Raw genomic sequence first — 26,803 nt, forward strand, 5'->3', positions numbered from 1 at the left:
ACAGTCACAGAGCTCCAGGGAAAAGCAACCTGGTCTCAACTCTCCAGGCAGAGGAGAACAGAAACTCCATATCCACGCATGCTGCAAATGGCTTTTTCCAGTCTACCTGAATCATTACCAGCTAGAAGCAGCGGTCATTGGGACTTGGACATGAGCTGCAAAGTATAGAATGGTGACAACAATTACAGTGCCATACATACTTTTCCTGTGGGGAACTTTTCTGGACTCCTGCTCCCTGTGACAGCTCCTAACAGACTGAACTGTGGTTGGGTTGCATTTTTCAGGGATTTGGCATGGTGAGGGGGCCAACTTGGACTTGGGGAACATGTTAAGGACACTACTCATTTATGGATTCTTGCCGTATTGGCCAAGAGTTTGCTTAAAGGCTTTTAATCACTGTAAAAAAAATAGAGGACTAGATGAAGAAGATGGGGCACATATACACCATGGTATATTATTCAGCTAGGAGAAATGGTGACATTGGATCACTTATAGCGGAATGGTGGAGTCTTGGTAGCATTGTGCGGAGTGAAATAAGCGAATCAGAAAAAAACAGGAACTGCAGGATTCCATACATTAGTGGGACATAAAAGCGAGACTGAGAGGCATGAACAGGAGTGTGGGGGCTATGGGGGGTGGGGGGAGGGAAGGAGGGAGAGGGGGAGGGGAGGGGGAGGGGTACAGAGAGAACTGGATGGAGGGTGGCAGAGGACGATCTCTCTTTGGGTGATGGGTATGCAACATAACTAAATGACAAGATAACCTGGAAATGTTTTCTTTGAATGTATGTACCCTGATTTATTGATGTCACCCCATTAAAATAAAAATTTATTTATATATATAAAAAAAATTTTTTTTAATTTTTATTTATTTTAGAGAGAGAGGAAGGGAGAGAGACATCAATTTATTGTCCCACTTACTTATGCATTAACTGGTTGACTCTTGTATGTATGTGCCTTGACCGGAGAGCAAACCCACGACCTTGGCATATCAGGACAACGCTTTAACCAACTGAGCTACCTAGCCAGGGCTTTCAAAATTTTTAATTGTGGCCCTGGCCGGTTGGCTCAGTGGTAGAGCGTCGGCCTGGCGTGCAGAAGTCCCGGGTTTGATTCCCAGCCAGGGCACACAGGATAAGCGCCCATCTGCTTCTCCACCCCTCCCCCTCTCCTTCCTCTCTGTCTCTCTCTTCCCCTCCCACAGCCGAGGCTCCACTGGAGCAAAGATGGCCCTGGCGCTGGGGATGACTCCTCGGCCTCTGCCCCAGGCGCTAGAGTGGCTCTGGTCGCAACAGAGCTACGCCCCGGAGGGGCAGAGCATCGCCCCCTGGTGGGCAGAGCATCACCCCTGGTGGGCATGCCAGGTGGATCCCGGTCGGGCGCATGCTGGAGTCTGTCTGACTGTCTCTCCCTGTTTCCGGCTTCAGAAAAATACAGAAAAAAAATTTTAATTGTGGTAAAAAATATAACATAAAGCTTACTGTCTTAACCATTTTTTTTCAACTTTGAAGCTGTCACTTTGCCGTTTATTAAATGACCAGAATACAAAAACAACCATGGTAGATACCTTAGTTCATCCTTCTGATAAGCCTGTTGATCTGGTCTTCCCTGTTACCAGCATCCCCACCTTCTTCATTCTACCACGTGGAGAAGATAATTTGAAAGGCCACAAGAAGTTGTTTGCTTCTTTGAAGCATTTTCCAATGGTATAGATCTCATGAATCAAATCCTCCATGCAGATGATACCATATTTACCAAGAGATCGAGCAATCAATGCGTTATCTGTCAGAGCAATTCGTTTTTTGTTGATTTTGCCATAACTACGCTTGTAGATCAATTCATTTACTGACTTCAAGTTTGGGTACCACCATGCAATATATGGTTCCACGATCCTCAGCATTTAACCGAAGCCTTGTTGAGCTTCACGAAGGTGCCGTTGAAGATCTGGCGCAGGTGCAGCAGCTGCAGAACCTTGCGGACCTTTGGGCTCACACCATTGATAGCTCTGATCCTGATGACAAATGCCAATTTGGGTTCTGCAGGTACATAGAAGTTGCCAGCCTTTCTCGCCATCCTAGCCATTCGAATCTCAGTTCTGTACATCTGCCTGTACTCCTTGTGATAGTGCTAAGCTTTTTCATAGATGAGTTTCCTCCTGGCCTTTCACAGCATCTTTTGAGCTGCGCTTGATCTTTCTCAGGCGCTTGATCTTCAGCTCTGCGAAATTCCTTCGCTTTTTCTTCAGGGTTTCTGGCACAGCAGGAACCTTTTTCTTCTTCTCACTGGCATTGGCATTCTTCTCACTGGTATTGGTATTCTTCTTCTCTCTGACATTAGCATTCTTCTTCTCTTCGGCACCCTCCATGGTTCCAGCCGGAAAAAGAGGTTAAACCATTTTTAAGTGCGCAGTTTAGTAGAGTTAAGTACCTTCATATTGTTGTAAAACCAATCTCCAGAACTTTTGCATCTTGAAAAGCTGAAATTCTATTCCCGTTAAACAACCACTCTACCATTTCCTCCTCCCCCTAGCCCTTGGCAACCACTGTTCTGTTTTCTTTCCTATGAATTTGACTACTCTAGATACCTTACATACGTGGAATCATACAGTAGTTATCTTTTTGTGACTGGCTTATTTCATTTAGCATAGAGTCTTCAAGGTTCATCCACGTTGTAGCATGTGTCGGAATTTCCTTTTAAAGGCTGGAAGACATTCTATTATATGTATACAGCACATTTTGTTTATCTGTTCATCTGTCCATGGATACTTGGGTTGCTTCCACCTCTTGGCTACTGCAGCAGAATTCCTTTTAGAGGGGGGAAATGAGCACAAAATTAGTAATTGTAGGCTCCTTCACAAGGGAAAGATAGGGTAATAAACTGTGCACAACTGTGGTTCAAACATTAAATGGGAAAGCAAATCTAAGACTCTAGAGAGCCACGTAGAACAGAATAGGACAGATGGGGGGGGCCTATGCAGGGATGGATTCCAGAGCCTTACTATCTGGCTTTGAATCCCAGCTCTACCACTTACTGATTGGGTAACCTCTGGGAAGTCACTTAATTTTTTTGTTTTTTTGTTTTGTTTTGTTTTGTTTTAATTCACTTTAGAGAGGAGAGAGAGACAGAGAGAGAGAAGGGGGGAGGAGCTGGAAGCATCAACTCCCATATGTGCCTTGGCCAGGCAAGCCCAGGGTTTCGAACCGGCGACCGCAGCATTTCCAGGTCAACGCTTTATCCACTGCACCGCCACAGGTCAGGCTGTCACTTAATTTTTTTGTGCCCAAATGGCTTCATCCATAGAAAAAGGAAAAATAATATCTTCCTTAAACTATGTACATTATTACCAAGAGTAATTACTATAGGAAGGAATACACGATTTAATACAAGTAAGGCACTCAGAGCAGTGCCTGGCACAGTGAGCCGTTATTAACGGTTGTTTATTTTTTTTATTTTTTTATTTTTTTTCTGAAGTTGGAAACGGGAAGGCAGTCAGACAGACTCCCACGGGGGCCCGACCGGGATCCACCCGGCATGCCCACCAGGGGGCGATGCTCTGCCGCAACCAGAGCCATTCTAGCGCCTGAGGCAGAGGCCACAGAGCCATCCTCAGCGCCCGGGCCAACTTTGCTCCAATGGAGCCTCGGCTGCGGGAGGGGAAGAGAGAGACAGAGAGGAAGGAGAGGGGGAGGGGTGGAGAAGCAGATGGGTGCTTCTCCTGTGTGCCCTGGCCGGGAATCAAACCCGGGACTCCCACACGCCAGGCCGACGCTCTACCACTGAACCAACCGGCCAGGGCCGGTCATTTTTTTAAAAGATTTTATTTACTGATTTTATAGAAAGAGGAGGGGGCAGGGGGAGCAAGAAGTATCATATCATACTTGCTTCACTTTACTTGTTCATTTCTTGTGTGTTATATGTGCCTTGACGAGGCAAGCCCAGGGTTTTGAACCTGTGACCTCAGCATTCCAGGTTGACACTCTATCTACTGCACCACCACAGGTCAGGCATTAGCATTTGTTATTCCTATGCTTTTGAGATGAACCTTAAAAGAGAATTAGGATTTGGTCATTGAAGGGAAAGATGGAGGCATTACAGACAGATGACCAAAGGTATGGAGACACAGATGCTGGGGAAGTAGTGTTAACAGATTTAAGAAATAAAAACACAGGGTACCCAGTTAAATTAAAAGTATTTCTAGCCTGACCAGGCGGTGGCGCAATAGATGGAGAGCATCAGACTGGGACATGGAGGACCCAGGTTTGAGACCCCGAGGTTGCCAGTTTGAGTATGGGCTCATCTGGTTTGAGCAATGCTTGCCAGCTTGAGCCCAAGGTCACTGGCTCAAGCAAGGGGTCACTTGGTCTGCTGTAGCCCCATAGCCCCCCTGGTCAAGGCACATATGAGAAAGCAATCAATGAACAAATAAGGGGCAACAAAGAATTGATGCTTCTCATCTCTTTCCCTTCATCTGTCTGTCCCTATCTGTCTCTCTGTCTGACTCTCTGTCTCTGCCACACACACAAAAAAAGTATTTCTAACTGCCCATGCATACCTACTATGAGATAAAAGAAAAAAAACTGCATGAAAAATACTAACTCTAAAAAAATACTTGCTGTTTATCTGAAATAAATTATAAGTATGTATCTAAATTACAGACCTCTTTCAATATATTTCCCTGGTGATTTGGCTCTTCTGTTGGGTCTGAAAAACTTGGCTTTTAAAATTCCTCCAAGTTATAGTCTATGTTCATTTACATTTTAACATGGTTTCTGCAGTGATTACATCCAACTCGTTTGGTCCTTGGCCATTGAACATTCATTAATGAGAAATTGTGACCAGCATTAGCACTGTGAGCCAGTATATGGGATGTGTACCAGATTGAAGTTAACAACTCGGAGACATACTCTTCAGATTTGATTGGTTGAAGCACATATACCATCTTTCATAGTGTAATTTGCTTTTTCACTCTTCAGGGTTACATTGCATTTAAAAATATATTATTGATTGATTTTAGAGAGAAGGGAGGGTGAGAGAGGGGGAGAGAAACATTGATTTTGGACCTACAACCTTGGTGTGTTGGAACAACTCTAACTCGGGGCTGGGGCCTACATTGCATTTCTTCATCAGCAACTTTTTTAAGTGTCCACTAGCAAAAAGAAGCACTGTGATCAATTTTTCTTCCTTTTTTTCCAGTGCTACACATGATGATTCCACCTGTTCCCATGCTGAAGAAAGACAGTAACATCCATGTAAAATAATCTTTTTCAATGGATGGAATCCATTTAAAAAGAGAGCCATAAAAAGTGGTAATTATCCACTTTGGCCTGTAATTTATTTTCCTGTTTATACATAATGTTGTCTCTTTGAAGAATAGCTTTGCTAATAAAAGGGATAAACTTTTCATTTATTTTTTAACATATTAAACAAGTTCCTTGAAGCACTGGCATCTTCAATAACACTTCTTACTTTTCTTTCATTTTGTATAATTCTATTGCTAAATTGATACTGAAAACTGAACAAGAAGTAAGTTAGACTTCATCCAGTGTGTTATTTCAAAGTCAGTCAGTATTTGGGAGTCCTTTTCTTCAGAACTGAAGTATAATGGTGGTACTTCAGATTAATGGAGGATTCTTTCAGTGACATTTGTTAAAGAGAGTTAATGGTCTTTGCCCTGGCTGGATAGCTTAGTTGGTTACAGTATCGGCCCGAAGTGCAGAGGTTGCCAGTTAGATCCCCAATCAGGGCTCATACAGGAACAGCTCAATGTTCCTGTCTCTCTCTCTCTCCCCCTTCTTCTCTAACTGAAATTTAAAAGAGAGAGAGAGAGAGAGTTAATGGTCTTTGAATGTGAGAGAAATAAAGAATACTGAATGCCAACAAAATCACCAGAATCCTTAAATTGCTCAGTTAGAACAGGGTAAATGCTCAATTAGGAGACCAGTTTCACAACAGTTACTTCAGTCTCAGTAGCAAAGGCATCAGATACTATTGAGCAGCATTATGCAGAATATGGGCAGGACAGGCAACACCTTCCATAATTATCTATGTTTTGTACTCCCATATGTGCCTTGACCAGGCAAGCCCAGGGTTTCGAACCAGCGACCTCAGCATTTCCAGGTCGATGCTTTATCCACTGCGCCGCCACAGGTCAGGCTGCTTCAACTTAAATAAACATTGTTAGTTCTTTTATGCAGACATCCATCAAAAGTTGTATTATCTCCAACTAAGTGGTAAAAAATTTGTCATTCATTTTTTCATATGTACAAAAAACTGCACATATTTAATATGTATAATTTGATCAGTTTGGACATGTGCATACATCTGGGAACCATCATCACAATCAAGGTAGACAAGTCCGTCGCCTCCAAAAACTTACTGTGTCTCTTTGTTTTGGTGCATTTCTACTTATCATAAACAATAAATAACAGCTCCTGCAAAAATTGGCTGCTGTTTCTGAGGTTTCATCTGGAAAGAAGTCTACTTGCAAAAGCCTTAACAGCAAGCATTTTCACAAGAAAAATATTGCACAAAGAGAAGGTTTTATTTCTGCATTACCTGGATTGTGGCTATGCCTTAAAAATGTAAGGCATTCAGATCTTTGATAATCTGTGTAATGCTATTGGAGCTATTACTTTTATTATTATTATTATTGAAGTTGATTTTATCCCAGCATTTGAAAATTTGCTTGCAATTTTGGAGCCAGAAAGCACTTCTGGTAGTAGTCCATTCAAAGTTATTTATACTGAAGGACTGACGATGATATACACTGTGGAAGTTCACTACGTTTCTGCTGCAGTTATTTTATCTTCTTAATCTGGATTTCTCTTAATGAAAAACAAGTGTTAGTTTATCACTTTTCTTAATACTAGTTGAACTCATACATCTCTTATGCTTAACTGTTAACATATGCTGGTTTCTATCTGACTTTCCCCCTTTTCAATGTTAGACGAACAATTGCATACTACAGAAAGCTTCAAGTGGAATTTTCCATTAATTAATGTCTGCTGTTCAGAAAGTTCAGCACAAAATTTATGCTTGCTTTTTAGTACTTGGGGTTCAAATATACACACAAAAATTAGATAATAGAAACCACTGCAAGAATCAAAGAGATCGAACTTGACCACCTCACAGCTGCAACAGGGCATCTGTCACTCACCAGTCTGAATTCATAACTGTTAAAAGGGCTCCAGATTCATGAAATTGAACTTGACATCTGATGCAAAGAAGGTGAACTTCCTGTTTGTCAGAAAGGGAGAGCTGCACTTTTAAGGCAATGTCTCCCACACTTAGAACTGATTTAAGGGGAGGTTTTGAGAACTCTGGCACAGGCGCTGGTGGGCTTTCAGAAGTACTTAGGGATATGAGGTCATTAAGCTGTGTTTGTGTGCCTCCCTAGCAAGGCTGCCTTTGACTCGCTGACTGCGAGAGTGGTCCTGGAGTGAGGCACTTGCTGATTGGCTGTGGTCTAGGAGCTGATTGGCTGACTGTCGGAAACTAGGGTCTGCTGTGGGCTTGCTCACTTTCAGAAGCATAGTTACTGGGGTGAGAGTATTGCTGATTGGCTGATTTTCAGAAGGAAAAATCGTAAGTCATTTCTTATTACCTAAGGGTGGTTACTGCTCATGACTTGGCCAAAGAACAGTGTTTTCCTTTCTTGAATATGAAAATAAGTACCTTTAGTTCCCAGTCTTCCCTTTAGTACTTCCCTTACCTGCAGGAAGCCGTTAGGAATTGTCCAGGTCTTTCATTTTAGAGATATGCTTTTCAGCAAGTGTTGCCATTTAAGTGATTTAAGTACCAATTACTTACGCATTGTTCTTACGCTTTTTTGTAATTTCTTGAAAAAAGCTGAATATAAGCTATTCAGGGTGTCCTGACAGTCAATACAGAATGCAGGAAAAAATATAGGACATAGCCTGTATATACAGGCACCTCTGTGGGGAAAGTGTAAGTGGAAAGCGAGGAAGCCCACCCCTAACAGAAGAAATTCTGATTCTCATTTCCTTCTAGAAGGGCATTCATTGTAGCCTTGCTTGTACAAGGAAAATGTTGGAAGCCTAAATGTTCATCAGTTGTGAACTGGTTTGATAAAGCCTTTTTTTTTTTTTTTTTTTTAACAGAGACAGAGAGAGGGATAGATAGGGACAGACAGACAGGAACGGAGAGAGATGAGAAGCATCAATCATCAGTTTTTTTGTTGCGACACCTTAGTTGTTCATTGATTGCTTTCTCATATGTACCTTGACCGCAGGTCTTCAGCAGACCGAGGACCCCTTGCTCAAGCCAGCGACCTTGGGTCCAAGCTGGTGAGCTTTTTTTTTTTTTTTTTTGCTCAAGCCAGATGAGCCCGTGCTCAAGCTGGCCACCTCGGGGTCTCGAACCTGGGTCCTCCGTGTCCCAGTCTGATGCTCTATCCACTGCGCCACCGCCTGGTCAGGCTGATAAAGTTCTGTGTGCCTATAAAATAGGATACAGTGTGTCTGTTAAAAAGGAGGTGAAGTTCTGTGAATTAATATGAAGACTACCATGATAGGTAGTTTAAAAAAAGCGAGATGCAGAACTCCATATATAATACCATTTGTGCTAAAGTATGCATGGAGTCATGGAAGCAGGAATAAACATATGTTTAGATATGCATGGACTCTCCTGGAAGGACAGTCAGGAAACAGTTGTGATGATCTCTCTGGGGAGGAGAACTGAATGGCTGAAGGCAGGGAGCAGAAGGATTCTTCCTTTTCATGGCATGGATAAGGAAACTGAGCCTTAAAGAGGCTTATACTAGGTGACCAACTTTTTTACAATGAAAAGGAGGACAGAAATAAATTGAAGAAAACAATATCGTAAATAAAAGAAACATTTTATTCATTGCAACAATAATACACTATAATATGATAAATGTGTAATAAAAACATTTTTAATATTTTATATTGTAATTATGCTTACATGCCTATTAATTTTTAATAATTGTAAGAAAAAAGTACTCATTTATCAATAGATGCAAATACATCAAATCACACACAATGAATCGACTCTGCATTGATCGAATACGGACATTTACAGATTAGTCTTCCAATATCAAAAAGGAGGACACTTTTCAAGGGAGGATAGGACTTACAAAAGAAGGACTGGTCACCTTACTTATATGCACATGCTATCAACAGATTCAAAATTGGGCCAGTCTATATCTTCTCTCCACTACATCCTTTGATTTTTTTATCCTTTTTGAATGCATTACCTATATTAAACAAGTTTAATTATTTTAAAATATAATATTCAAAATCAAAGGTGTTACCTGGGCCGGGACAAGGGGCATGGGTTTGATATGTTTGGGGAGGTGGACAGGATGTTTTCTGAGCTTGGTGACCCTTCTGCCCCAGGGTGGACTTCTGAGGCCGGCTGACCAGCTGTGTGGAATGTTTCCCATATCTCAAATTTCCTCCACATCGCAAAGCACACAGAATATCCTGGGGCTGGAAAGGAGAGCCATGTGTAAAGCCAGTAGTCACAGCCACCATCACAGCTGCCTGGCCCGTGCAGGTTCGCATTAGATTCGGACAGACAGTAATGAAACAATGGAGCCTAAGAACTGGTGGGCCATTACCTTTCATCCTAGCTTGCACCTGGCAGGCGAGAAATACACACAGTGGGAAAATACTTCCCTTTCCATTCAGGGCTCCCAAAGCCACTGAATCACCTGAGTATTCCTAGAATCAAAGGCCCCACCAGCCTTATTCACCTCTGTTCCCCATCTCCTTCTTTCTGCACAAACTCTGCACAAACTGGCTTCTCCTTCAGCACTCCGCCATCTTGGCTGCCTCTGCTCTGCAATGCTGATGGCAGGACCTGAGAGAGAGCCCCTGGTCTGCCTTATTTTATAGTGTAGAAATTAAAGCCTTTAAGCCAATATACAAATAAGGAAGTCTCTGAAGCAAAGCCACTTATCTGAGGCATAAATGAGATTCCTCATAAGAGTGCACCACTCTACATCATGCAACAGTCAAGGGTGTGGGGAATGTTGGAATCCATGGGAGTTCGAAAGACCAGAGCAACAGGCTTTATTGAAAGGAAGAAAGGAGCCCTGGCCGGTTGGCTCAGCGGTAGAGCGTCGGCCTAGCGTGCGGAGGACCCGGGTTCGATTCCCGGCCAGGGCACACAGGAGAAGCGCCCATTTGCTTCTCCACCCCTCCACCGCGCTTTCCTCTCTGTCTCTCTCTTCCCCTCCCGCAGCCAAGACTCCATTGGAGCAAAGATGGCCCGGGCGCTGGGGATGGCTCTGTGGCCTCTGCCTCAGGCGCTAGAGTGGCTCTGGTCGCAACATGGCGACGCCCAGGATGGGCAGATTATCGCCCCCTGGTGGGCAGAGCGTCACCGCCCCATGGTGGGCATGCCGGGTGGATCCCGGTCGGGCGCATGCGGGAGTCTGTCTGACTGTCTCTCCCCGTTTCCAGCTTCAGAAAAATGGAAAAAAAAAAAAAAAGAAAAAAAAAAAAGAAAGGAAGAAAGGAACCCTGCCGGGCACTTCTCCCGGAGGAGAAGAGCGCTGGTTACAGACTAGTGGCGAGTTATATAGTGTTTGGGAGAGCCTGAGGAGATACTGAGGCAAAAGTCCTGGTATGTCCGGAATGCTCCTCCTTGGGGGGCTTCGAGCATGTGGGTGTTGAATCAAAAGTCCTGGTATGTCCGGAGCCCCTCCTTGGGGCGGGTTGTCAGCTTTTTGGAATTCCTTTGTCTCAGGGGTGATAGTCCAGTAAGGGGGGCAGTTTGGAATTTACATATCTATCAGGGAAAAGCTTAGTTTTGAGAAGATCTTAGTATTAGAAGGATGTTGAAAAGATCTTACTTAGTATTAAAAGGGGGGGCCCTGGCCGGTTGGCTCAGCGGTAGAGCGTCGGCCTTGCGTGCGGGGGACCCGGGTTCGATTCCCTGCCAGGGCACATAGGAGAAGCTCTCATTTGCTTCTCCACCCCTCCCCCTCTTCTTCCTCTCTGTCTCTCTCTTCCCCTCCCGCAGCCAAGACTCCATTGGAGCAAAGATGGCCCGGGCGCTGGGGATGGCTCCTTGGCCTCTGCCCCAGGCGCTAGAGTGGCTCTGGTCACGGCAGAGCGACACCCCAGAGGGGCAGAGCATCGCCCCCTGGTGGGCAGAGCGTTGCCCCTGGTGGGCGTGCCGGGTGGATCCCGGTCGGGCGCATGCGGGAGTCTGACTGTCTCTCCCCGTTTCCAGCTTAAGAAAAATACAGAAAAAAAAGAAAAATTTTAAAAATTAAAAGGGTGGGAAAGGCTTAGTTTTAAAACGAAGCCTTAAGCTATAAGGACCTTGCCAGGTTACAACCTATCTCCCACACCCAGTACAAACTATAAGCAAGCAAACATATACATCATATTTACAAACTTATTTGACCAACACCATGTCATCCCACATAGCAAATGACTGGGAAACAGAGCTCACAAGAAATGCCCTAAATTGCATAAGCAGCTAATGGAAGAGGAGCTACTCTAAATTATTATGCATTGAGCTCACTTCCTAGGAGCTCTGCTGCTGAAGGAAATAGAAGCCAAGGAGGGTCCTCCAGAATGTCTTGGAATTTCATTGCTGGAGGTCGGCTCCTCATAAGGGAGTCAGTCCACTTTCAGTGTAATAGCGTCTTTCTTGACAAAAACATATCTCTGCAGCACAAAATGTATTTCAGAGAAATAAAATGACGAAAACTTTTCAAAACACAGGGGCTGAGAGCAGTGGAATCCACTATAGCAGATAATCACTGTTATCATAGCAGTGAATACTTACTAAGCATTTATTGTGTTCTAGGGACTATTAAGTGTTTTGAGTACATTGTAATCTCAGTTCTTAGAACAACCCATGAGATGGGCACAGTTATTCCAGTTTTTCTGATGAGAAATCTAGCATACAGAGGTTTAGAAATTTACCCAGGGTCACGACAGTGGCTGATCTGGTGTTTGAACTCAGGCTGTCTGTACTCCTAGCCACTTGATCACATTCCCTCCACAAGAGAGCTTCTCCAGCACAGCCTAAAAACCAATTAAAAGCATCGCATTCATTACATACCTACTGAGTGCCTGGGGCAGGGAGAGGTGTCATGGAAACCATTTGGTGTTTCTGAGTGCTGGCATAGCTCCTGGAATGTGTTTTTTCAAATGGAGGTGAAATTCACATGACAAAACTAATGAACTTTAGTGAAAAATTCAGTGACATTTGGCACACACACAATGTTATATAACACCACTTCTATTTAGTTCCAAAACTTTCACCACTCCATAAGGAAACCCCTACCCAGGAAGCACTTTCTCCACTTCCCCTTCCCACCAACCCCTGATAACCACCAAATCTGTGTTCTGTTTCTCGACTTACCTATTCTGGGTATTTTATGTAAATGGAATCATACAATATGATTCCTGTGTGTTGGGCTTTTTTCACTTAGCATAGTATTTTTGAGGGTTATTCACATTGTAACATGTATCAATACTTTTTTTTTTTTTTATGGCTGAATAACATTCCATTGCTTGCATATACCATGATTTATTTTTCCATTCATTCGCTGGGGGACATTTAGTCAGTTTCCACCTTTTGGCTATTGCAAATAGTGCTGCTGTGAACATGCATATACACCTACTTGTTTGAGTACCTTTTTCCAGTTCATTGATGTATTTTTATCTAGGAGTGGAATTACTGGGTCATATGGTAATTTTGCATTTAACTTTTGAGGACGTGCCAGATTGGAATGTGATTTTTTTTTTGTATTTTTCTGAAGTGAGAAGTGGGGTGGCAGAGAGACAGACTCCCACATGCACCTGACTGGGATCCACCCGGCATGCCCACCACAGGGAGATGCTCTGCCCATCTGGGGTGTTGCTCCATTGCAACGGAAGCCATTTTAGCACCTGAGGTGGAGGCCATGGAGCCATCCTCAGGGCCCAGGCCAACTTTGCTCCAATGAAGCTTTGGCTGTGGGAGGGGAAGAGAGAGACAGAGAGAAAAGAGAGGAGGGGAAAGGTGGAGAGCAAATGAGAGCTTCTCCTATGTGCCCTGGCTGGGAATCGAACCCAGGACTTCACACACTAGGCTGGTGCTCTACCGCTGAGCTAGCCAGCCAGGGCTGGAATGTGATATTTTGACATTAGAATCTTTCCTTGATACCTTGACTTTCTCCTATCCAAGAAAAAGAGAGCTCCTTTCTAAGGCTCACAAAAGAAACACAGTTTGCTATAGTGGAGAGAAGACATAGACTGACCTCTTTAAGGCTCAGTTTTTTATCTGTAAGAATGGGGATGATTGTACCATTCATTTGTTCATTCAGTGAGTCTGTTGAGGGCTTATTGTGGGCCAGGCATTGGGGATAGGGTGAGCCATCATGGAGTTTACAGAATGATGGATTGAGGGAGGAAGGGAGGACCAAGGAGCAAATTACTTTGCAAAGGGAAGAATCCTTTTTGTCTTGAGAATCATCACTCTCCCCCCCTTTTTTAACTTGCACACAAGAGAAACAGTAAAAGATGAGAGATGAGAAGCATCAACTCATAGTTGCAATACTTTAGTTGTTCATTGATTGCTTCTCATATGTGCCTTGACCAGGGGACTCTAGCCAAACCAATGACCCCTTGCTCAAACCAGCAACCTTTGGGCTCAAGCCAGTGACCAGAGGTTCATGTCAATGACCCCACACTCAAGCTGGCAACCTTTGGGATTAGAACCTGGGACCTCAGTGTCCCAGGTTGATGCTCTATCCATTGTGCCACCACCAGTCAGTAGTTAGTGAGTACATTCTTGTGGGCCTATATCTTGTTCCTCTCTGTCCCCAGCAGCCAATATAGGGTCTACAGAAAGGTATGTCATTTAGAGTTCTGGTGTGACAAGCAAAAGAAATTGAGTGGCTTGGTTTAACAAAGATTACTGGAAAAAGATTGACTAGCTCCCAGGATTGAAAGAATAGCTAACTGCCCTAGCTGGTGGTTTAGTGGATAGAGCGTTGGCCTGGCATATGTATAGTTCTGGTTTTGATTTCTAATCAGGGCACACAGGAGAAGCAACCATCTGCTTCTCCTCCCTCTTTCTCCCCCTTACTTCTTCCCCTCCCTCAGCCAGTGACTCGATTGGTTTGAATGTGGCCCTGGGTGCTGAAGATAGCTTTGTTGGAGCACATTGGCCTCAGGCACTAAAAATAGCTCGGTACTCAAGCATTGATCCCTGATGGGGTTGCTGGGTGGATCCTGGTCAGGGCGCATGTGGGAGTCTGCCTCACAATCTCCCCTCCTCTCACCTTAAAAAAAAGAAAGAAAGAAAGAAAGAAAAACAACAAAAAAAGAAAGAATAGCTAACTAATCAGTTCTCTGAGAATCAGGGAAGAAGCCAAGCAGTGACAGGCATCTCCTCACTTTCGTTCTGCCTCCCCTTGGGCTCTGCCTTCAGTGACCTTGCTCTCACCTTTGTCTCCTCCCTGAGAGTTCCCTAATTGCACAGGCTTGGGCATGTGTGGCAGGTTGTTGCCTATAATTGCAGGTTGGGCTTTGTACAACTTCGGGGTGGGGGTGGGGATGGTTCCTCTATGTTGCAGTCAGCAGAGGTTGGAATTCTCATTATGACAATTTTCTAGCAAATAACAGTCAAGTTTGTTGAGGAAGGGTGTCTGTACAAAGTCACAACTGCGGCTAAAAGAGCCAAACCCAGTCTGGGGCTGAAAATGAAAGCTTGCACTACAAAGGAGAAATGCCGTCATGGAGGAGAGAAGATAAAGCCAGATGCAAAGCCAACAGAAACATATGAACAACTATGTAAATGACTTTCTCCCAAAGTCATGCAGCAGCTATGTCATGAGGACCCCTCATTGGGTGACCACTGCCTTCTGGCCCATGACAAAAGCAAAGGCCTGCTCTGCTATTCTCATCTGTCACTGGGGATCACTCACTGCTCAGCTGTCCTCGCCTCATGGCAGCGCTCAGTTCCTAGTTATATCTCTGCCTTTCTCAATCCTGAGTCCAAAAGAGCAATTGGACCAGATGTGGTTCCTGCTTTATTGAGGGTTCCCACTCAGAACCCTGGATCCGGAACCCAAAATTTACAGAAGAGCTGCCCTCCTTCCCCAGGTCCTCTGGAATATCCTTCCTTCTGTCAGAATGCAGGCTTGGTCCTGGTGGCCTCTGGCTAATGAGGCTTTAATGGGACTGTCAGGGGCTGGATTAGGAGTCTGTGATTGGCAGCCCTGCCAGGGTCATGGTATAGAGGGGTGAAGTTCCCCAAAGGAAATAGACTGCTGTCATCAGGAAGAGGTGAAAGTATTGGGCATTCAGACCCAAGAGATGGCCCTTGGAGTGGTGCTCAATTAATGCTAATTATTATTAATGAGGCCATATTTTTAGAGACACTCCAGCAAATATATTATAAAATTATAGATAATAATAATGCCTAGTAATGATTGAATTCTGGCCATGAGCCAGGCACTATTTGTCTGTGACCTTATTTAATTCTTAAAGCTACCTCATACCTGTTTTATAAATCTTTGCAGTTTTTAGGACATACTCTCTGTGCAGGGAGAGGCACCCAGCATGATGAATGCTGGAGGCAGGTTGCTCCCAGCTCTGGATACCACCTCAGCAACTACGCTGGCCTGGAGCTACCTGCCTCCCCCCTCTACTCACCCTATTTCAGGACAGGGAACTCACACTCTACTCTGGCAGTAACCCTGATAATAGCAACAATTAAAGACACTCATTAGCACCTGACCAGGCAGTGACTTAGTGATTGGAGCGTCAGACTGGGACACAGAGGGCCCAGGTTCGAGGTCCCGAGGTCGCTGGCTTGAGCGTGGGATCATAGACATGACCCCATGATCTCTGGTTTGAGCCCAAAGGTTGCTGGCTTGAAGCCCATGTTTGCTGGCTTGAGCCCAAGGTCACTGGCTTGAGCAAGGGGTCATTCGCTCTGCTATAGCGCCCCCCCTATCAAGGCACATATGAGAAAGTAATCAGTGAACAACTAAGGTGCCGCAACAAAGAACTGATGCTTCTCATCTCTCCCCCTTCTTGTCTGTCCCTATCTGTCCCTCTCTGTCTGTCTCTATCACACACACACGTACAACGCCCCACTAATTAGCTGTCTCACTACATGCAGAACTGTGCTAAGTGTTTTGCACGTATCATCTCATGGCATCCACAGAGCAGCCCTGTGAGAGACATGCTTCCTTACTTGACAAATGAAGAAACTGAGGCCCAGGCCACATCATTGATGAATGACAGAGCCAGAACTTGAACTTGAGGCTATCTAGAGCTCAAGTGCTAAACCACAAGGCTGCCCTGCTTGACTGACCTGCAACCATCTGTAAATATGGCCTCTGATTTTATTTTTATTACTTGTTTATTTATGTACTTGTTCATATGTAAATATATTTTTAATAATTTAAGGAGAAAAGCACTCAGCACAGGGCCTGGTTCATGAGACTATGAGTCATTATTATTACAGTTACAAATGGGAGTGTTCTTGGAAAGTATGTAAATCAAATCCTATTCTCTCTGTAACTTTAGCTTCCAATTCTGATTCTCATTTTATCTTCATCGCTCAGTGATGTTCAGTTTGCCAAGGGCTCTAAAATGCTCTCCATCTCTCCCATGAATGCCATCTGCCAAACTTCTCCCACATGCTACTAATGTAGCAAACAAACACATAAAGGCAAGCACCTAAAAAAATAAAAGCATCTCTGAGCAAATTCCTCTGGGAAGGGATGAGTTCTGTTGTCATGGTGTGAATAAGTCACCCTCCCCCAACTTTTCTGTTCATAATCTCAAGACTTTGGGGACAAATCTGGGGAAAGAAAGGAAAACGAAGAAGACTGATGACTGTCCCACAGACTGGGGAAAGCCCAGGGGAGTCTGCCGCTGAGATTAGCTTGTTTGAGGGGCTCAGAGTATGGGCTCCAGCCACTGGCATCACTGGCCTAGTGGGCAGGTGGGTCAAAATGCAGGTTCCTGGCCCCAACCCCTGTCCCACTGAGGCCACATCTCTGGAGACGGTGCCCAGGAACCTGCATTTAGCATGTTTTCTGGTGAAGGACTTTAGTCTTATTCTGATATGGGAAGGAGCCTGGGGCAGGGCTGGAGCCACTGTTAGGGGAGGAAGTCTGTTTAAAAAGTGCCTGTAGGTGGCTGCCTTTTAGGGGGTTCCTGAGTTTGTTTTCCATGTCTTCCCTACACAGCTTTTCATGGTGCATGTACTTGACTTATTAACACCATGCTACTTATTATACTGTTGTGCTAAGAAGCCACCCCTGGAGAGAGTGGTGGGAGCGCAGCCACTGTTCCTGCTTCTCCCCACCCCAGACCCCTTCTGCTCTCAGCGCTGCTTGCACAGTACTGTCTTTCCGGCCTCCCACTCTCTTTATCTCTTCTGGTCTTGGCTGCTGCTGCTCCATTGTGGGAGAAGCAAGGAGGGTGCCCCTAAAATGTGCAAAGACCTAATCCCCTTGTGAAGTTCAGTGATGAAATTCATATGAATCACTTCATATTTGGTGTTGAGGCACTATGATTTTGTAATTTAGTGTGGACTAGATTGAGAGAATTACAGCCTGTTTGTCCTCTTGGTTGACCTTTCCCTCTCTCCTTTCTGTGTTTGTTTATTTCTTGTCTCTAGCTACTGTGGCAGGTTTCATTTATCAGTCTGGTCGGAGTTGGTGATGGGGCGGAGGAGGCAGGGCGTGAGTCGGTGCCTGGCGGGGGAATTAAGACCAGGATCTCAGGGCATTGTAGGAAGAGAGGAATCAATGCATGTAAAACACCTTGTTACAAGTCAACAATAAAAACCACTCAAACTCGCCTGACCAGGTGGTGGCGCAGTGGATAGACTTGGACGCGGAAGGACCCAGGTTCGAGACCCCGAGGTCGCCAGCTTGAGCGCGGGCTCATCTGGCTTGAGCAAAGAGCTCACCAGCTTGGATCCAAGGTCGCTGGCTCCAGCAGGGGGTTACTCGGTCTGCTGAAGGCCCACGGTCAAGGCACATGTGAGAAAGCAATCAATGAACAACTAAGAAGTCGCAACACGCAACGAGAAACTGATGATTGATGCTTCTCATCTCTCTCCGTTCCTGTCTGTCCCTGTCTATCTCTGCCTCTGTAAAAAAAAAAAACAAAAAACAAAAAAACAAAAACACTCAAACTCAAAAACTAACAAAGGTCTTAGATACACATTTTTCCAAGAAAGATATATTGGCATAGTACTGAAACATCAGTTTATGTACCCTGCCCCCTTTCGGGAATGCTGGCCTATATTATGGTGCTCAAAGTAAATTTATGGAGTTGGATTCTCAGGCTTGAGTGAAACAAGGGTCAATGTGGCTGTGAGGACCTTCTTGGCAGTGAGTTGGGCTCTCACCTACCTCTTTTCTGCATGAGTCTCAGAGCATTCTCTGCACTGGGTACAAATGCAGTTAGAAGACACTGTGTTGAAACTTTTAGAATCACTTCTCATTCCTATTAGCACTTGTGTATTTTCTCCAAGTTTCTGTTCTTCCTTCTTTTAGTGGAGCTGGTTGAACCCTGCTCCGCCACGCCCAGGGGCAAGACTCTAGAGTGCAGGCAAATGAGCTAACTTGAGGGGTGACCTTGGGACTTTGAATAGTGTCCTCTGCTCCAGAGAGGGCTGGTCAGCTGAACTGAGAAGCAACAGACTGCTTTTCTTTGCTTGATATGTCTCCTAACTCTCTTTTTAAAAAGGTTTATAAAAAAAAAATTTAATGTCTTTTATTGAGGTATAACTTTTAAAAAATATATTTTTTATTGATTTTACAGATAAGGAGATGGGGGTGGAGTGAGAGTATCAAGTCATAGTTGCTTCACTTTAATTGTTCATTGATTGCTCGTCCTATGTGCCTTCACCAGACAAGCTGGGGGTTTCAAACAGGCAGCCTCAGCATTCCATGTCTATGGTTTATCCATTGCGCCACCACAGGCCAGGCGAGATATAACTTTTATATCTTAAACATGCAGTTTGATGAATTTTTACATGAGTATGCAGCCATGAAGCCACCGCTCAGATCAGGATACAGTCCTGTCCTGCTCAGTACAGTAGCTTCCAGCCACCTTGGGGCAATTGCATGGTGCTATAGGGGTAAAATACACACTTGACAACTCAGTACAAAAATAAAAGGAAACATATGTCACTTAAATAATGATTAAATATCTATATATTTGGGGTATATTGCAGTCAATGAAAACATATCAAAATTCATTTCACCAGTTTATTTCTAGCTACTAGGAAATTTTAAATTATATGTACAGCTCTTACTATATTTCTTTCAGATAATGCTGGTATAGAACCTGAAGCCTCTGCGTAATTTTAAATCTATGAAATCCACCCATGTTCTAGCACATTGTAGTCATTTGTTCTTTTCACTGTTCTGTGGTATTCTGTGGTCACAATGTGTTTTACCCGTTCTGTCAATGATGAACACTGGTGTTTTTCCAGTGTTGGACTCTTGCTTTTGTACATGTACCCTGGTATGTGTACATAAACACTCATTTCTATTGGTATATGTCCAGGAAAGGAGCTGGGTATATACCATTACCCTCGGTCATCGGGTAGAGTATGTTTTGCTTTGGTAATGCTGCCCAACCAATTTTCCAAAGTGATTGTAATAATTTACACTCCCATCTGCCATGGATGAGGGTCCCAGCCAGTTGCTCCATATTCTTCTTATTTCTTTTCGAGTTGGGGAGAGGCAGGGAGAGAAAGACGGAACATCGAGGTGTTCTGTATGTGCCCTGACTGGGGAATTGAACCAGCAACCTCTGCACTCTGGAATAACGCTCCAACTAACTGAGCTATCTAGCCAGGGCTTAATTTTCTTTCTTTCTTTTCTTTTTTCTTTTCTTTTCTTTTCTTTTTTCTTTTCTTTCTTTCCTTCCTTCCTTCCTTCTTTCCTTCCTTCCTTCTTTCTCTCTCTCTCTCTCTCTCTCGCTCCCCCCTCCCTCCCTCCCTCCCTTCCTTCCTCCCTTCCTTCCTTCCTCCCTTTCCTTTTATTTCCTTCCTTCCTTTTTTCTTTCTCTTTCTTTCTTTCTCTCTTTCTCTTTTTCTTCCTTCCTCCCTCCCTCCCTTCCTTTCGTCTTTCTTTTTTCTTCTTTCTTTTTCCTTCCTTCCTCCCTCCCTCCTTCTCTCCCTCCCTCCCTCCCTCCCTCCCTCCCTCCCTTCCTTCTTTTCATCTTTCTTTTTTCCTTCTTTCTTTTTCCTTCCTTCCTCCCTCCCTCCTTCTCTCCCTCCCTCCCTCCCTCCCTCCCTCCCTCCCTCCCTCCCTCCCTTCCTTCCTTCCTTCCTTCCTTCCTTCCTTCTTTTTCTAGAGACAGAGAGAGAAAGGGAAGGGAAGCATTAATTTGTTGTTCCACTCAGTAATTCATTTATTAGTTGCTTCCTGTGTGTGCCCTATCCAGGGATTGTAACCACAACCTTGTTATTTGGGGATGATGCTCTGAACTGACGGAGCTAACCAGCCAGGGCCTAGTTGTTTCATATTCTCACCAACGCTTATATTGTAGTCCTTTTGATTTCAGCCATCTAGTGGGGAGGCAGTCAAATTTTGAATTGAAAATAATTCCTACTGCCTGACCTGTGGTGGCACAGTGGATAAAGCGTCGACCTGGAAATACTGAGGTCGCCGGTTCGAAACCCTGGGCTTGCCTGGTCAAGGCACATATGGGAGTTGATGCTTCCAGCTCCTCCCCCCTTCTCTCTCTCTCTGTCTCGCTCTCCTCTCTGTCTCTCTCTCTCTCTCCTCTCTAAAAATGAATAAAAAAATAATAATTCCTACTGCCTGACCAGGCAGTGGCACAGTGGATAGAGCATTGGAGTGGGACACAGAGGACCCAGGTTCGAAATCCCAAGGTCACCAGCTTGAGTGCGGGCTCATCTGGTTTGAGCACAGCTCACCAGCTTGAGCCCAAGGTTGCTGGCTTGAGCAAGGGGTCACTCAGTCTGCTGTAGCCCCCGGTCAAGGCACATATGAGAAAGCAATCAATGAACAACTAAGGCGCTGCAACAAAAAAATTGATGCTTCTCATTTCTCTCCTTTCTTGTCTGTCTGTCCCTATCTATCCTTCTCTCTGTCTCTCTCTCTGTCTCTGTCACAAAAAGTAAAAACAGAAAATAATTTCTACCATTTTTTCTCTTTAAGGTAATTGATATCCACTTAGCTAATGTGTAGAACATATACATAGACAATAAAGACAGTAAAAATACCCATCATCTCAAGTCAAGTGCTGTTAACATTTGATATGTATATCTCACCGTATCTTTATTAGTGTGTATACTAATGGTATCATACTACAGTCTTTTTTAAGATAATGTTCTGGTCCTGACTGGTGACTTACTGGATAGAGTGTTGGCCTGGCATATGAACATCCTGGGTTTGATTCCAGGTCAGGGCACACAGGAGAAATGACCAGCTGCTTCTCCCCTCCTCCCTCTCCCCTTTCTCTTTCTCTTCTGTCAGTGGCTCGATTGGTTCTAGCATGGCCCTGGGCACTAAAGATGGCTTTGTTGGAGCACATCAGCCTCAGGTGCTAAAAATAACTTGGTACTTGAGCATCAGCCCCAGGCAGGGTTGCTGGGTGGATCCTGCTCAGGGTTTATGAGGGAGTCTGCCTTGCTGTGTCTCTCCTCTTCTTACCTAAAAAAAAAAAAATTACCATGACTATTTCTTTTTTTTTTTTTAAGAAGTTATCCCCCAAATCTGAGAGATTTTTTTTTTTTAGATTTTATTTATTCATTTTAGAGAGAGAGAGACAGAAAGAGAAGGGAGGGAGGAGTAGAAAGGATCAACTCCCATATGTGCCTTGACCAGGGAAGCCCAGGGTTTTGAACCAGCAACCTCAGTGTTCCAGGTCGATGCTTTTACCCACTGTGCCACTACAGGTCAGGCAACTATTTCTATATATCTATGAGTATTCATCTTCAGCATAGTTTTTCAAAGTACGTAATATTCCATTTTATGGATGGGTCATCATTTAATCAATCCTCTTAATCTTGGGCATTCACTAGAAGTTACTAAGTCTAGTTGACACTCAAGGGAAAGGAAATTGGATTCCACCCTTTAAAGGGAAGTGTCATGAATTTATGCACATATTTTAAAACAACAACCAGGTATACATTTCCCATTCTGCACTGCTATAAAACATTACTGGAATGAAGAGAATTACTAGTCAGTTAGTTATTGTGATAACTGATAACCATTTGAAAAAAAAAAAGCAGAAACTTAGATCTCTACCTTACATTGTACACCAACATACATTCCAAATAGTTTATCATTTACGTGTACAGAAGTATTCAAAGAAAATTCAGATGAAAATTTAAGTAGGATGGATGTGGGGGTAATTCTACTTTTTTTTTCAGTTTCCAAGTAATTTTATTCAAAATTTTGAGTTTGTTTTCTGAATCAATAGATACTATACAAAACAATGTAAAAATGGCTACTATTTTTTCTCCTCTACTTCCCCTCCAGTTGGGGACAACCCCTTGGTCCACCTAACTAGGGTTCTTCCTCTAGATTTGGTCAAGTAAATGTGGTTGAGTGACATTATAGCCCCCTTGAATCATTGTCAGGGGACTTCGGCTGCAGCAGGAGAGCCTCTGGGGTTGGGAGGTTGACTAGGGTGAGGAAAGTGGATTAGTGTTTGTGGGAGAAAGAATGGCACCTGGGCCAGATCCCCTCCCAAAGAAACAGGTATCTAAAATGTTCGTTTTCCCCCCCTCAAAAAGTAATATTCATTCAAAGGAAAAGAAAAAGAGAAAAACAAATGACAAGATATCCATCCCTTGTTTCCCTTCCCTCCCCCTTTCTGCTCCTCCTTAGCCCCTCAAGGATTGAACCCTGGCTGGCCGACGTGGCAGGCCAGCCCCTTTCATATGAGTTCAGCAACACTGAGGGGCATCTCTTCAATGGAGGTGTTGTAGGAGGTCTCGATGTCTCGAAGAGTCCTCTTGTCTTTTTCTATCACCATATTAATAGACACACCCTTATGGCTGAAACATCTATCCCAATTGATTCTATAGATATAATATTCCCTATTGGTAAAAAGTTCAGTTGATACTAAAGAAACTTGCTTTGCCTGGCCAGGCGGTGGCGTAATGGATCGAGTGTCGGACTGGGATGCGGAAGGACCCAGGTTCGAGACCCCGAGGTCACCAGCTTGAGAGCAGGCTCATCTGGTTTGAGCAGAGCTCACCAGCTTGGACCTAAGGTCGCTGGCTCAAGCAAGGGGTTACCAGTCTGCTCTAGCCCCCTGGTCAAGGCACATATGAGAAAGCAATCAATGAACAACTAAGGTGTCGCAACAAAAAACTGATGATTGATGCTTCTCATCTCTCCCTGTTCCTGTCTGTCCCTATCTGTCCCTCTGTCCCTCTCTCTGACTCTCTCTCTGTCCCTGTAAAAAAAAAAAAAGAAACTTGCTCCATGTCAATGCCTCTGGCCAGCAGGTCAGTGTTGATCAACACTCAGAGTGAGAATGGAACTCCCTTATGATCACATCTCGTTTCTTTTGGTCCATATCTCCACGCATGGCAGAGGCAGTGATGTCTCGGGTATGCATCTTCTCAGTGAGCCAGTCAACCTTTCTTCCAGCACTGATGATGATGACCACCTGGGTGATGGTGAAGGTTTCATACAAGTCACACAGCATATCCAGCTTCCACTCCCCTCGTTTCACATTGCTGTAGAATTGGCAGATACCCTCCAGAGTCAACTCTTCCTTCTTGTCAAGAATTCGAATAGAGTCCCTCATGAGCTTCTTGGGCACCTCAAGCACATTGGAAGGCATTGTAGCTGACAGCAAAACCACCTGTGTGTTTCTGTTGAGCTTTTGGAATATGTCATAGATCAGGTCCTCAAATCCACAGCTTAACATTTCATCAGCTTCATCCAGTACAAACATCTTGATGTATTTGGGAGACAGGTATCTGTGGTTAAGGATGTGAAACACACGACCTGGGGTGCACATGATGATGGGAAAGCTCCATCTACAGCTTCTGCACCCCAGCATGCACATTGCTATCCTCACTGCAGGTGTGGCAGGAGGCACCCATGCGATCTCCTAAAGCCGTGACTACCTTCTGTATCCTTGATACAGGGAAGAATGGCTCATAGCTGGATGGCAGAGAACTTCTCAAAACTATAGGTGCAGGCCCTGGCCGGTTGGCTCAGTGGTAGAGCATTGGCCTGGCGTGCAGGAGTCCTGGGTTCGATTCCCGGCCAGGGCACACAGGAGAAGCACCTATCTGCTTCACCACCCCTCCCCCTCTCCTTCCTCTCTGTCTCTCTCTTCCCCTCCCGCAGCTGAGGCTCCATTGGAGCAAAGTTGGCCCGGGCGCTGAGGATGGCTCTGTGGCCTCTGCCTCAGGCGCTAGAATGTCTCTGGTCGCAACAGAGCAACACCCCAGATGGGTGGAGTATCGCCCCCTGGTGGGCGTGCCGGGTGGATCCCGGTCGGGTGCATGCAGGAGTCTGTCTGACTGCCTCCCCGTTTCTAACTTCAGAAAAATACAACCCCCCCAAAAAAACCCAAAAAAACTATAGGTGCAGATGCCACAGAGAAGGGACTCCAAGAGGTCCGTGTCATCAGGACTGTCAACAGTCTCATCCCAGTGACTCCCGATGATGTCTTCAGGCTGCATTCCATTCAGGCTCATGTTTCTGGATCTGTTGGCTTGAAGTATGAGTGTGCTGACTGAGGCCCGTTAGAAATCCTAACAGCCAGTTCTCCCTACCAGCCACCGGCCTTGCATGATGCCATCTTCACTCCCTGACCCAACCCCCACCAGTTCCGGGAATCCTGACTCACAGATGTGATTCTTAGAAGCTCTGGGGGCAATTTGTTCTTAATTCTGTCATATTCAAGTTATTGCAGACTCAAGCTTTTAAAGGAAGGTTCATGGTTTTCTAATAAATGATTTTCTCTGGTTAAAAAGAAATTAAAGTAGAGAAGAATATTGAATCATGACACCCAGGCTTAGGCAACACAAAAGAAATAATTGATAGATATGATCACATGAAAATTAAATACTTCAAGGCCCTGGCCAGTTGGCTCAGTGGTAGAGCGTCAGCCTGACGTGTGGAAGTCCTGGGTTTGATTCCCAGGCAGGGCACACAGGAGAAGCGCCCATCTGCTTCTCCACCCCTCCCTCTCTCGCTTCTCTCTCTCTCCTCTCTCTTTAAAATGAATAAAAATTAAAAAAAAATAAATATAAGAAAATTAAATACTTCAGAAGTGATAAACAAGTTGAAAGATAGATTAAAACTGGAAATATTTGCAATTTATAATACATCCAAGAACTAACCTTAGTATAAAATGCTCTTCCCAATTGGTGCAAAAAAAGTAGACTCCAAAGCATGTTCCAGGAGTGCATCTTCTCTCCGGGTCACTGGATTGTAAATGGGCAAGGAGATGATTGTGTCTGAAAAAGCTTTGTACTAACTACCCACAGAACATCACACATTGTCAGTTCTCAGGTCGAGTCTGTTGATTTTAACTGAAATAAAGTTCCAGAAATGTCCGCACCTTTTTCTGTTCCTCACCCGTACTCTCCTCTCGCGCTCAGAAATCTCATTAAAATGCTTCCTGTGCAGTTTGTGACTCACAGCTAGATTACTACGGCACAAACAGTGCTGATTTCAGCAAGAAACCTCCGGAGGCTGGGTTCCTGCAGAGCCCAGGGAGTGAATCAAAACTGGAGAGTGTTTGCATCTGCACAGTTCCTCCTCCTTATGCCCCTACGATGTATATATTTTAATCCAAGTTTGTGCTCAGAAAGGAGAATGCAGATAAGAGGCCGGGTCAAGAAGAAATGGCGTGGGCTGGGAGATCTGGATTTAGTGCCAGCCATGTCACGTCTTATCTGCATGACCAGACAGGGCCCTCCCTGCCAGCTGGGGACCTACACTACTCCCTCAAGTGGGGGGACCACGTGGTCCCACGGGCTCCTCCAGCTCTAATATCTGAGTCTTCAGCTCATTTTCTTTTTTAGACGTGTGGGCTCTAATAGCCGTTTGTTAACCTTTTAGAGAAATTTTGAAAGTCCCTTGAGAGTCCTTTTCAGATTTTAGAACCTACTGAAAGTAAAATAGAAAATGCTTTCAATTACTGAAGTGGTTTCTCCATTTTCTGAAAAAGATTCAGTTCCACTCACTTGGAAAAAGTAAACTGTGCCCAGAGTGAAATGACTAAGGAGGTAGTCATTGGGTTAGGCGATAGGTCTGCCCTTGTCTCCACGTGTGCGGTGGGGATGAGTGTTGCCCTATAATCTGTAAAATGTCTGTTGCTTTTCTAGAGACTTGGTATGTTCTGTTACCCCAGGAAACTGTCCAGAGCAGGGCTGACTCCAGACTCAGACAGAATAAGCTTTGGGGTCGTTTTCAGGTCCCTCCTGGCCCACAGTATGCTATGTGTCTACCGTGATGTTGGAAATCTAATGCTGGAGCTTCCCCTTTGAATTAAGGTCCCTGGCAGGAGTTATTTTCGGTTGCCCAGCATGTCCCTCCCACTCCTTTGCCTTGTAAGTCCATCCCTTTCTTCTGATCTAGCCACAGATGTGGGTACGGGAGCCAGTGTGGGCCAAACGTTGAGCTTCATTTTCCTGGACACATGACTAATCCAGGGATGGGCACAATTTAGCCCAATGCTGGGACAGAGAGGGTTCCTGTTCTGAGATCTAAGCTACTAAGCTGGGAGACTGTCAGTTTTTGTTGTTGTTGTTGTTGTTTTTGTATTTTTCTGAAGCTGGAAACGGGGAGAGACAGTCAGACAGACTCCCGCATGTGC

At 44.6% G+C, this 26,803-nt stretch overlaps 1 protein-coding gene, 1 non-coding gene and 2 pseudogenes across 2 annotated transcripts in view; 2 read left to right on the forward strand and 2 right to left on the reverse strand.

Annotated features, from left to right (window-relative positions):
• Positions 1–1,518: 1,518 nt before the first annotated feature.
• On the reverse strand, positions 1,519–7,338 carry LOC136335979 (large ribosomal subunit protein uL30-like; annotated as a pseudogene).
• A 178-nt stretch (positions 7,339–7,516) lies between these two features.
• The window catches only part of NDFIP1 (Nedd4 family interacting protein 1), a 126,502-nt gene continuing 107,215 nt past the window's right edge, over positions 7,517–26,803 (forward strand). Inside the window, exon 1 of the mRNA XM_066272818.1 lies at positions 7,517–7,583. The gene's annotated coding sequence lies outside the window, so the exon portion shown is untranslated. The remainder of the gene's footprint in view (positions 7,584–26,803) is intronic.
• Positions 10,858–10,933, forward strand: TRNAA-UGC (transfer RNA alanine (anticodon UGC)). Its single transcript has one exon. It is a non-coding gene; the product is annotated as a tRNA-Ala (tRNA).
• On the reverse strand, positions 22,889–24,674 carry LOC136334017 (eukaryotic initiation factor 4A-I-like; annotated as a pseudogene).

Source organism: Saccopteryx bilineata, chromosome 4, assembly GCF_036850765.1.
Source record: "Saccopteryx bilineata isolate mSacBil1 chromosome 4, mSacBil1_pri_phased_curated, whole genome shotgun sequence".
NCBI classification, from domain to species: Eukaryota; Metazoa; Chordata; class Mammalia; order Chiroptera; family Emballonuridae; genus Saccopteryx; species Saccopteryx bilineata.